At 43.2% G+C, this 12,847-nt stretch overlaps 1 protein-coding gene across 1 annotated transcript in view; it reads right to left on the minus strand.

Moving 5' to 3' along the window:
* Positions 1–12,847, minus strand: part of NECAB3 (N-terminal EF-hand calcium binding protein 3) — a 137,689-nt gene that overhangs the window by 11,474 nt on the left and 113,368 nt on the right. The window lies entirely within an intron of this gene.

Consider the following 12,847-nt stretch of genomic DNA (forward strand, 5'->3'; position numbering starts at 1 on the left):
GTTACACCGAATAAATAGATACCTAACATGTCACACTTTAAAATTGCGCACGCACGAGGAATGGCGACAAACTACGGTACTTAAGAATCTCCATAGGCAAAACTTTAAACACCTTTACAGGTTACCTGTTTAGAGTTACAGGGGAGGTCCAGCACTAGAATTATTGCTCTTGCTCTAACATTTGCGGTGATACCTCACATGTGTGGTGCGAATACCATTTACATATGCGTGCGCGACTTACCTATGCGTCTGCTTCTGCGCGCAAGCACGGAGGGATGGGGGCGCTTTAAATATTTTTCTTATTTATTAATTTTTTTATTTTTTTTTATTTTTACACTTTCCTTTTAATTATTTTTGATCACTTTTATTTTTTGTAAACATCCCTTGTAATAGAAATAAGAATGACAGGTCCTCTTTATGGAGAGAACTGAGGTCAAAAAAGACCCCAAATCTCTCCTTTCCCTTTTAAAGCAAAGGATTTAAAAAACATTTTTCGCTTTCAGCCTGGACCAGAAGTGACATCATGACGTCGCTCCGGTCCTCCAAGGCCATAAAGGCGATCAAAGAGGATCTACTCATTGATCAGCTCTGAGACTAGCCGGCTGCACCCTCAGACCATTTCTCAGGTGAACCGGCAGAAACGGTAAGCCCGAGAAACACCAGCGAGCTTTGGAAAGTGTTTCAGCAGCTCATGAGCCGCTCGGAACGCTTTCATGAGAAAGCAAGGCGTCGGCTGTAAAAAAAAAAAAAAAAATCGGGGTTATGGCTGATATCTTCAGCCATAATCCCGGTAAACCACTTCGAAGCCGAAACATATATATATATGTATTGTGGACTTGAAGTGGATAAAGTATATTTGTCACATGCTCTTTTGGAATAACTTAAAAAAAAAATGCTGCTTACATTTTGTAATGTTCTTTTTTTCTGATAACTCCAGCACTGAAAAAGCCTACTGTGCTGACGGATCTCATTATCAGTTGTAAACCAGATTTGAACACTGTCTGTCCTAACAAAGGGTTCAAGATTTAGAAACTGGGCTTCTTGCATTGTATGTTAATGCGAGGGGACTCCTAATGCCTTTCTATTGGGACAGATGCATTCTGACATTGAAATGTTTGCAGCCATGACACCTTCACTTAAGAAACTTCTAATGCCTCGTACACACGGTCGGATGTTCTGACGGAAAATGTTCGATGGGAGCCTTTTGTTGGAAATTCCGACCGTGTGTAGGCTCCATCGGACATTTTCCATCGGAATTTCCGTCGCACAAAATTTGAGATCTGGCTCTCAAATTTTCCGACAACAAAATCAGTTATCGGAAATTCCGATCGTGTGTACACAATTCCGACGCACAAAGTTCCACGCATGCTCGGAATCAAGCAGAAGAGCCGCACTGGCTATTGAACTTCATTTTTCTTGGCGCGTTGTACATCACCGCGTTCTTGACGTTCGGAATTTATGACTAACTTTGTGTGACCATGTGTATGCAAGACAAGTTTCAGCCAACATCCGTTGGAAAAAAAACATGGATTTTGTTGTCGGAATGTCCGATCGTGTGTACGAGGCATTAGAGGTAAAAAAAAAGTGTGGATGAGAGTCCGATCAGTCCTGGGATTCTTCCTCCACTCACAGATCATGTTACAGGCAATCAGTGATAGAACTTTTCTCAGTGGAGGAGAGGGCGGGAGGGGGCGTATCCCTGTCAGATCATCTTTAGTGCAGTTGAGCCTGGAGACTTGAAGCTGTTAACCCCAACAGCGATGGAAGTTCAGTAGCAGGAAGAGGACAGGGCAGCCCTGCAGTGAAGATTTCTACAGAATCCAGCAAGCCTGACATTGTGAGACATACTTCATTACAGGTAAGTAATGTAACTAAAGCTGTAGAAGAAAAATATGTTTTTAACCAAATTTTAGCTTTAATAAGGTCTGAACTAAGACAAACTCAACTGCCATGATGCACCAGAAGTTTTTTTTCTGATGTCACATCATCTGTATAAAATGAAACTCCAGCTAAAATGTTTTATTTTGGATGGAGTCATGAAGATTTTAGAACCTCTGCCAGGTTTCTATTGCTGTCTGTTGTGTAGGGAAAGTACAGATGATCAATGCTCATCCATTTTGCATCTGATGTTCATTTTGCGTGTTCTAACATTATAAAGGCAAGGGTTTACTTTACTACAAAGGGGTTGATTAACTAAAGGCAATTAGATTGCATGCTTTGCTAGAGAAGATGCTCTTTGCAAGGGAGTTTACTCCAGACCATAGCAAAGGTGAAGTTCTGCTGACTTTCATCATCCAATCATGTGCAAGCAAAAATATTTTTTTTTCTTTTCCTTGCACATGATTGGGTATTCTTTAACCGCTTGCCGACCAACCGCCGTCATTATACTGCAACAGGTCGGCACGATCCCACGAACCATCATAGCTATACGTCGGCTCGCGGGACTGGGATAGCAGGCGTATGCGCGCCGCCGGAGGCGCACGCACGTGCCCGCTGCACTGTGTGGGTGCCGATGCCCGTGGCCGAAGGTCTCGATGACCGCCGGCCACGAGCGATTGCCAGCACAAGAGGCAGAACAGGGAAGTGTGTGTAAACACACAAATCTCTGTTCTGTTCTGTGAGGAGAGACAGATCGTGTGTTCCTAATAGCTAGGAACCACAATCTGTCATTTCCTCTAGTCAGTCCCCTCCCCCTCAGTTAGAAACACAAATAGGGAACACAGTTAACCTCTTGATCGCCCCCTAGTGTTAACCCCTTCCCTGCCAGTGACATTTTTTATAGTAATCAGTGCATTTTTATAGCACTGATCGCTGTATAAATGCCAATGGTCCCAAAAATGTGTCAAAAGTGTGTCAGCCATAATGTTGCAGTCCCGATAAAAATCGCAGATCGCCGCCATTACTAGTAAAAAATAAAAATAATAGTAAAAATGCTATAAATCTACACCCTATTTTGTAGACGCTATAACTTTTGTGCAATATACGCTTATTGCGATTTTTTTTTAACCAAAATTATGTAGAAGAATATATATCGGCCTAAACTGAGAAAAAAATTAGCTTTTTAAAAAAAAAAAAAATGGGGATATTTATTATAGCAAAAAGTACAAAATATTGTGTTTTTTTTTTCAAAATTGTCGCTCTTTTTTTGTTTATAGCGCACATAATAAAAACCGCAGAGGCGATCAAATACCACCAAAAGAAAGCTCTATTTATGGGGAAAAAAGGATGTCAATTTTGTTTGGGTGCAACGTCGCACGACCGCGCAATTGTTAGTTAAAGCTACGCAGTGCCGAATCGCAAAAAATGGCCCGGTCATTCAGCAGCCAAATCTTCCGAGGCTGAAGTGATTAAAAAGTGAAACTTCACCACATTTACTAAGCTCTGGGGCAAATGCAAGTGTAATTTCCCTTGCAAAATGAACAGACTATTTGCCTTTAGCAAATCAACCCCAATGTCTAGTAAACAAGTCTGAAGGGGAAATCTATGACACCAGCTCATCACGGACTCAAAGAACCTCAACAGACATGGGGAACCACCAGATGGGCCACCACCCTGCCAGCCTTATCTTGAAGAAGACATCTAATGAACATGGACTCTGATGTAATCCTACCTAATGACCGAATACATGTGAAGTAACTAGTTGCTATTAATCAATGATGTTAAAACCCAATCAATCCATTGATTATAATTGGGGATGTTCATATTTCAACACTCAGTAGCTTGTATAAGCTATTTTCTAAAAAAAAAATAAAAAAAGAAAAGAAAAAGAATTCTCCTTGTTTCATGGATTGGTGACTACCATCACTGGCTCAGAATGTGATGAGAAATCTCCATCTGTGGTACAGACAGCGACAAAAACCTGGTATGCAAAAGAGGTGGTGGAAAGCTGGATTAATAGTCAGGGTTGGCTGTTGAGGTTGAGAAAAAAAAATCAAGAGGAATATGTTCTGCTTATGCTCTGATCAGGTTTGGATCACCGCTACCTCACTCCTAGTAACAGTATGGGGTCCCGCCGTGCACATAGAGTGGACTCCATACGTGCACCTAACTCCACTTAACTCTTCCGTACCTCGGCACAGGCTAGGGACCTCTGCGACGTGAGTCTGCTCCCGTTGCTATGGGAGATGGACCGCTCATGGGGAGAGTGCCAACAACTCCCTCCTGCAAGAGGCTATCCCACCTATCTCAGGCACACGCTTAATGACAGGCTGCTTGTAAACTCATGTTATCCTAGGTAACCACTTGCTTGTACCCCACACTGTGTTAATGCTTACGGAGGTTTCTTCATACCCCAAGTATCTAGTGACCAGAACCATGAGGTGGTGCCGGTTACTTGCATTACACCCCATAACTTCTGCTGCCCCAGAATCCCTGCAAAGGTAGTGTCCATGTAATTATAGAGTCCATCCGAGGCATCCTTCAGCAGCTGGTGTCGTCGTGGAGAACCCCAAGTTTTGATGACTTTACATCTGGGTAGTAGTGAGTGACATTCTTCTGCTCCTCATGGGTGTTGTTCTCCATCTCTCTCCCTTACGGGTCCTGGATCTCTCTCTCTCCCTGGCCTATTGTGGACCCTGGCCCCCTAAGGGTCTTCTTCAACATCTTTAATCCTGGGTTCCCATGAGTATGGACTCCTGTCCCTTTTATATAACACAGGAACATGGGTCAAACCCAGAGAAAAATCCACCAAAAGACCAAAGAACCGAGAAAACATTAACTCCTACCCTCCCACCCAGGACAGCACCTAACTAGCTATTTTCAACCTGCTTACAAGCAGCAGCAGCCAATGGCTCCCACTGCTATCAGCACAGCCTGTGACTCCTGTATCAATACATTGCTGTATTGATACAGGAGTCAGGTAAGAGTTAAGGAGAGCAAGGGGGGAACAAACAGAGAATGCATTAAGGCAAAAAACTTGAATTGCATATTAATCCTAAAAATAATTTCCACTGCTCATCCAAGTCGTGTCTTTCTTTTTCTCAATTTAAGAAGCAATTTGGACTAGGGGTGAAACATTTTCAAGGCATTGGACTTGATTTGCCACATCTGATTAGATGATCTGGATGACTTAAACCATCATGGACTAAAAATGTTTTTTTATACTGCAGATTTATGGAGTCGATCAATATTATGTGTGGAAAGAACTATACAAAAGTCTCAGAATTCATTTGAGGATTTGGAAAACTTCACAAATTAAGTATTTTTTCCTTACAGTCTCCCTAAACATCTTTGTCATTTCCATCATAGGAAATCTTCTGATCATTGCATTAGTATCCATTACCGCAGCCCTTCAGTCCCCCCCCCCCCCCCCGTATTATCTCTCATTTTCAGATCTCTTGATTTCATCCAACATTCTTCCAAACATGCTTGGCTGTCATCTTCTTGGTCTAGGAAATAATTGCTTCATGCAGCTAAATCACACAGTGATACTGAACCAATGCAATTGGAATCTGACTGAGTAAAATTCAAGTGTTTAGACCATCTGGAGTCCAACTGGGGAATTAAAGGTGGCACTAAAGCTTCATTTTTTGTTTTTTTTTTAAATAACAAACATGTCATACTTACCTCCACTGTGCAGCTCGTTTTGCACAGAGTGGCCCTGAACATCCTCTTCTGGGGTCCCTCGGTGGCTCTCGCGGCTCCTCCCCGCAATAGATAACCCCCCGGGAGAAGCGATCTCCCGGGGGGTTACCTTGCGTGCACGCTCCCGAGTCATTCATTTGGTGTCCATATAAGCCGAATGCATGACTCGGCCCCGCCCCCCGGCGTCCGGGTCATCGGATTTGATTGACAGCAGTGGGAGCCAATGGCTGTGCTGCTATCAATCCATCCAATCAGGACCCCAGACACCGGCTTTTGCTGGTGTGGTCGTCCCCGGGACGAGATAGAGGAGGTACAGGTAAGTAAAAGAGGGGGGGGCTCGGGGGGGCTGCAGCATTACAGGAGGTTTTTCACCTCAATGCATAGAATGCATTGAGATGAAAAACCTTGAAGGTTTACAACCCCTTTAACTAAACTCTCTCTGCCACTAAACTCCCTTCTGTTTCAGGTCTATGTGCGCCACCTGTGCCACTTTCTATTTCAGAGTTAAATAGCAACTAGCGCAGGGTGTGCACATAAGTAGCAGAGGGAATGCAGCTGTTTTCCATATAGAAAATTGCCACAGATTCCCGACAAGTCTGACCTTGTCATACAGGATGTGAGTTGTCAGCAGACAGCTCACATCCCTCTCTGCCTGTGCAGTGATTACACTACATGAGCAGTGACTGCAGGGTTAACACCCTCCTCCTCCCTCCCGCTCTCCATAAATCAAGACTAGGACTGCAGAGAGATGGAAGCATGCAGCTCCAATTCTCCTGTTCTCTGAGCTGTGTGCTGTATTTGTCACAGAGAACTGATCTGTCCTAATTAACAAAGGGACTTGTACCCCCTTGGATATTTAAGAGCAGCATCTGTTCCATTTTTATGTTAAGAAGAGTGGTGCAAACTTGTATATTTGCATATATTTGTAAGCCAATATCCAGCATACAGCAAACATAAAAATATAAGTTAATCAAAAACCCAGTGAAATTATCTGATAAATAACTAACAAATGGAAAGCCTAACTAACAACTAACTATATACAAAATGGGAAACTCAGGAAAGCAAGGAAAACTGGAGGTGCAGGGAGCAGATGGGAAGGGGGAGGTCAAAACAGGAATCAGGAACAAGGGAGAGCATGTACAACCAGCGGGATACAGTGTTCTGTGTAATGGCTAACAGTATCTAGCAGCAAGCAAAACACTGGAGCAAGAGGCACTAATAGAGGGAGAACTAAATACCCTCTCAGCAGCCAGCATCAGGTGGAAACTTATTACTGGGATCTGCTAGCTGCTGCGAGACACCCACTGGTGGACACTACAATTACAACCCTCCACCCACCCAGGGAACCACAGTGCCACGTACATGTAATCCAGGTGCTGTTACTCTGTTAACTCCCCCCAATGTAATTAAACTGTAAATCCAGAAGGTTTCCCTCTGGCATTATTTTTTGCATCTATTGTAAAACATTTTACATTGCTATTATCTGACAACAATTTCACACAATTTATAATGTTTTCTGGACGTATTGCCATTGTTTCATACATCCTATATTTGCAACATTCTTAAGCCCTATTTTTCATGTTGTAGCCCTGATGAAAGCGGTCCCTTAGAACCCCCTAAAATGTGTTGGCTGTTTGAATGAACTTTGTGCCCAATAAATTGCTACAGTAAAAAAATAGACTGGCACTCTTTTTCGTATGACCTTTAGCAATAAAAACTTGACTGTGGTTTTAAATGTTTTCCACATTATACGGCATTAGTAGAAACGATTTTTAACTGGAGTTACATATTAAAAGGACTAAAGATTTTGCTTACAGCCAAAGTAAGACTTGTCAGCAATCCCCCTCCACCACTAATACTTGCCTTCCTGCATTCTCCTGCCACCCAGTGTGCCTGCTGAACCCTCAGGAAAGAGGCTTTGAGAAGGTTACTGTCTGGCACTGGGTGAGAGCTTACACAGGGCTACTGACCTGCCCCCAGGTGACGGTGCTTAGAAAACCCAACAAGGGTTCTAATACTTTTCTAATCTATCCAAAACAAATTTAAAAAAACGTTTTAACTGGGCACACACTTTAATGTTATAAACCCAATGTTGTTACCTTTTGTAGTCTAAGGCCCCTTTCAGATGGAATGGAATCTGTCAAGCGAATCAGCCTGTTCAACAGGGGATCTCTCTGCTGATCCCCACTGAGCAGGTGGATGACAGGTTCGTGTCTGCACTGCTATGCAAAGCGGACACAGACACAGCCCTGCTGTTCTCTATGGGGCGGTCGGATGGAAATGAACTGCCTGTCCATTCCACCCAACGGTTTGTGTTTTTAGAGGACTGGATCGGATGCCATCCGCCACTCCACAGAGAACAATAAGTGGTCTGATCGGATCCGTCTGAAAAACAGACAGGTGGACCCAATTGGTCCACTGTTGTGAATGGGGCCTAATAATGGATTATCTTTCACTTCCCTTACGAACATTATGGGGTTGATTTATACAAGAAGTAGGGCATGTAGATTTATGTTGTAGCCTTAACTTTTATTCCTTAGAACCCCTAAAACAGGTTGGCTGATGTGACCAATAAACGTCTTCTGTAACAATAGCTTTCTGCTTTTTTTGTACAATATTTAGCCATTAAAAACTTACAGAGGTCCTAACTCTTTCCCACTTTATCCAACATATTTTAGCTGAAGTCTCACATTAAAGTGGCAGTAAACTCTGTTTTACCACTTATACAAAAAGGTAAGCCTATAATAAGGCTTACCTGTACATACTGTGAATATCTCCTTAACTTGCACCGTTTAGAGGATTTTCAGGGTGCATGCAGCCGGTGACATCAGAGCCAGACCTTCAGGTGTGACGTCATCGTGTCCCAGGCCACTCATGTAGCCAGAGCCCGGGAACCCGGAAGGAAGACCAGGTAAAGTTGGAAGCCCTCTGAGCGGTGACAGCGTGCCACTGGAGGGCTTTATTTTAAGGTAAGTCTCTCATAATGTCATTGCCTTGCAGGGGAATTTTTTTTTTCTTCAACTGCGGTTTACTACCGCTTTAAGCAGTATTCTGCTTTTTAGTTACATTGGATGTAAAAATATGACAATAACAAAAATGATAATAATAATAAAACAGATGACATACGGGGGCTACCACATGCAGGGCTGTGACAAGGGTAATGGGGGCAGAAGGGGCAGCTGCCCTGAGTGTGGCGTTTTCATGTACAGGAGGGGCACATTCATATTTAATTTGACACATGATTTGCATATGTATAAGATAGTTGGCATCTTTGCACTGGACACTGGTTGGCCTTGTCCTGGTCCTGATGGCATGCACCATAACCTTATATAACTATATATAGGTGATAACAGAATGAAGAATCATGCCAGAGATTATAAAGCAGTATAAGCAGTTCTGTCTTATATAGGTCTTTGCTGATGGTACATATAATGATGTCAGTATATGAAAAGTTCCAAGGCAAGGAAAATTCATTCATGTAATGAGATCTGTATCTCTCTATAGCTTCTTTCAGCTGTAACATCTCTGGAACGTTCAGCGGAAAAGGAAGGTGACATATAGTCACCTCTATGATGACTCACAGCTGCAGAGAACAGGCAGTGCCCTTCTCCAGGAAAAATCTCAATAGTTTTTTTCATTTTTTATGTAAGCCATTTTCTAACTAAGAAAGAACAGGAAAAGCTTTATTATTTTGCTGTTACCTTGACCCAGCAGCAAGTAATCATTTTATGCCTTGCTGTATAATAAAATGTTCAGATTTGACAACTGTTAAACTGTCTCTATAGCCAAAATAGATATCAGCAAGAGCAATTTGGCTACACCCACTGTTCACCGCGGTACAATATGAGCACCAGATTACTACCCTCCTTGGGGCACCCAAAGGTGTACCAGGTCTTTTATAATCCTGTGATGTTTACTGCCGCTAAAGTGTTCAGGTTTGGTTTAAAGAAGAGGTGGCAACCCTAGCAGCGTCTCTGATTCACATGTGGGTAGGGCCTACTCACCCTGCAGGTGGGGTGACCTCTTCTCATGTACGTGCTGATCAATGCCCTGGACCAGGCGGGGCCATGGTCATGTGAAAGCCAACCTTTTGCCACCAAATCACCTACCTGGTACGTCATTTGACTTGTGGTTGTACTGGGGGGATTCCTGCAGCTGCTATTACAAGCAGCGGGATGGAACATCTTCCCCCTCCTGCCGCCTTCCATTGCTCTCTTGGGCTCCCCTGTCCCACCGGTAGACCAGAGCTACTAGCCAGCATGTCTGCCGGCTATGGAGAAACCCATACAAAGCCGAAATCAGCTTTGATTGGGTCTCCGCTATGGTAAGCCAGAAGCAACGAGATGACATCACTTCTGGTTTATCGGGATGTCAACGGCGCCTTTTTTTGAAAATCAAAAGTATTCAAAAACACCGATCTTGGCATTTTGAATGCTTTCAAGTGCAAAGAAAGTATTTGGGGTCTTATCGACCCCAGATTCCTCCATAAAGAGTACCTGTCACATGCTTATTGCTGTCACAAGGATGATTACATTCCTTGTGACAGCAATAAAGTGATAAAAAAAGTAAAGCAACAGTGTAAAAATAACATTGAAAATAAATAAATAAAGTGACCCAGTCCCCTCGTGCTGGTGCACAAAGGCAAAGACGTGCAGCGGTCACGCACGCAAACAGCGATTGTCCCACACATGTGAGGTATCTCTGCATACGTTGGATCATGGGCAGTAATTCTAGCACTAGACCTCCTCTGTACATATAAAGTGGTAACCTGTAAAGGCTTTTAAAGCGTGGCCATGGATAGTAAAATGTACGTCATTTGTCGCCATTGCGCGGGTGTGTGGAATTTTAAAGTATGACGTGTTTGTTATCTATTTATTCAGTGTGACATCATATTTTATCATTTACAAATAAATTTTGTCTTTGTCTTCCAAATATAGCATTTAGGAGGGACACCACTGAGCCTCTGCCCTATTCCATCAGTCCAGCATAACTCTGTCACCCCATTCCTAGTGCAGACCTCATGCATGCACTTAACTCCTTCAGCTCTCCCGTACCATGCGGCAGTGGCAGCTGGTGGGGCTTTTTTTTTGGGGTGGAGATGGCAAACAGCCCCCCCCCCCCCTGGGCCGCTGGTGGAGCGGCACTAACACACTCCCCCACCACCACCCACTGTCCTTACCTTGCGGGCGGTGAGAGCGTGGTGGGCTCGGGAAAGCTGCTTCGGTATCCTCTCTGGAAGCATCTTCTGCTGTGTCTCCTCTCTCCTCCTCCCAGGGCTAGGCATCCAATGCTATGCATGAATCTATCCATTATGCATATATGGGTTGGCGAAGATAGGGGGTGTGGCTCCTGGGTGCCCCTAATGAACGGGCCGCCCCTGCTATGCAGCTAGGTCCTTGGGGTCTCCGTACCGTGGGTTCGGTGCCGATTGCTTTTGAGCCTACCAATCCCCTTGCTACTGGAGGACCTGTCACCCATGCCTGGTACCCCTCTCCGCTGTCTGGCTGCTATTCATTCCCACCACTCTATGGGTACCCGTAGCAAAGACACACTTTTTCCATTCTCTTGCTGAGTCAACCCCCCCTGTAGTGGCTTTCCGCTCCTTTCTCTTCAACCCCACATGTGCTTTACAGGCCCTGTCCTTCTGATACACCATGTACCTTTATGCACCCTTTGAATAACTTCAGACTAGGCATAAAATAGTTGATAACCTTTACTGAAACAGTCTCAGTACATAGTTCCATAAGTGCAGAATACAGATTCTCCCTAACTAACTTGAGGCTGCCCAGGCATACCTTTCCAGGTAGTAGTCTATAACTGTCCATAACGCCTTCAGCTCTCCTGTACCATGCGGCTGGGTCCTTGGGGTCTCCATACTGTGGGTTCAGTCCCGATTGCCTTTGTGGAAATGACCGATAGGGAGGGAGTCAGCGTACCCATCCCCTCACTACCAATCCCTTCGCTCAATTAATTAACTGTCACAAGTTAATTAATTGAGAAGGTAGATTTCCGTGCAGGCAGTTCATGGGTTGCTGCAAGTTACATCTTCTCAGGAGGACTCTCACTCTTTTCCCATGCTTCCCTTCTCTCTCTAAACTCAGCCCTCCCCTGCCCCTTTTTATAAGCCAAACAGGGTTGAGGGCAGATCCCGAAAAGCCCGGAAAAACGCAAAACCTGTGTTAACCCTTCGCCACCTGGGCAGTCCAGTAACTAAATATAACAGCCACACACTAATAGGCACCTGCCTACACTTACTTGGCACTAAGGGGTTGATTTACTAAAGGCAAGTAGACTGTGTACTTTGCAAAGTGCAAGTTGCACTCTACAAGATAACTTGCTCCAGAGCTTAGTAAATGAGCAAAAGCTTTTCCAACTTCTATCATCCAATTATGTGCAAGCAAAAATGCTGTTTTTCTTTATTTTCCTTGCACGTGATTGGGTATTCTTTGCAAGGGGGAAGCTTTACCTCATTTACTAAGCTCTAGAGCAACTGCACTTTGTAAAGTGCACAGTCTATTTTATTTTAGTAAATCAACCCCTTATTGTTGCATAGCAAAAACAGTTTTTCATTGTTTTTTCCCATTATTGATGACTGCAGAAATTAATACTGCAGAAAATAGGAATTTGGGATACTTTATCTTTTCTCGTGGTGCAAATGATAAAAGGTGACTTTGTGTATGGTATCACAGCTAGTAAGATATAAAATCCCAAAAAATTGTATTATTAATTTTACATTTTAATTAATTTTACAATACAAAAACAATGCATACTCTAAACCAACCGACCCAGAGAGGGTAGAGATCGTATGATCATAGAACATACAAAATAAATGGATGTGATCTAAAAAAATATTTCACATGACATAACACCCAACCATGGGCCCCATAGTACTTTTGTATTAATTGGGTGGCAGTAAAAAAATGAATTAAGATTATATCTTTTACTAGCTGTATGGTATGTACTATCCTTGAGACTACACACAAAATCCCCCTTTCATTATTTGTACCATGGTTTATCAATATACAGTAGGTATGGTGGTATTCAAGGTGGTTGTTTAATGTCTCTCATTTATTTTCCACTCTCTTAGTACTTGTTTTAATCTAGCAAATTCACATTTATTGTACCTGGTTATTCCACATTGTTGTGGTAAGGAAGGAATTTAATTGCTATTGCCAACACAGTTAATTTTTCAAAACTTTATTTCCATTGTAAGTGCTCTCATACATTCCTGAGGGCTCTTATTTTTCTAGTTTGTGCATCATCA

This window comes from Aquarana catesbeiana, linkage group LG12, assembly GCF_042186555.1.
Source record: "Aquarana catesbeiana isolate 2022-GZ linkage group LG12, ASM4218655v1, whole genome shotgun sequence".
Taxonomy (NCBI): domain Eukaryota; kingdom Metazoa; phylum Chordata; class Amphibia; order Anura; family Ranidae; genus Aquarana; species Aquarana catesbeiana.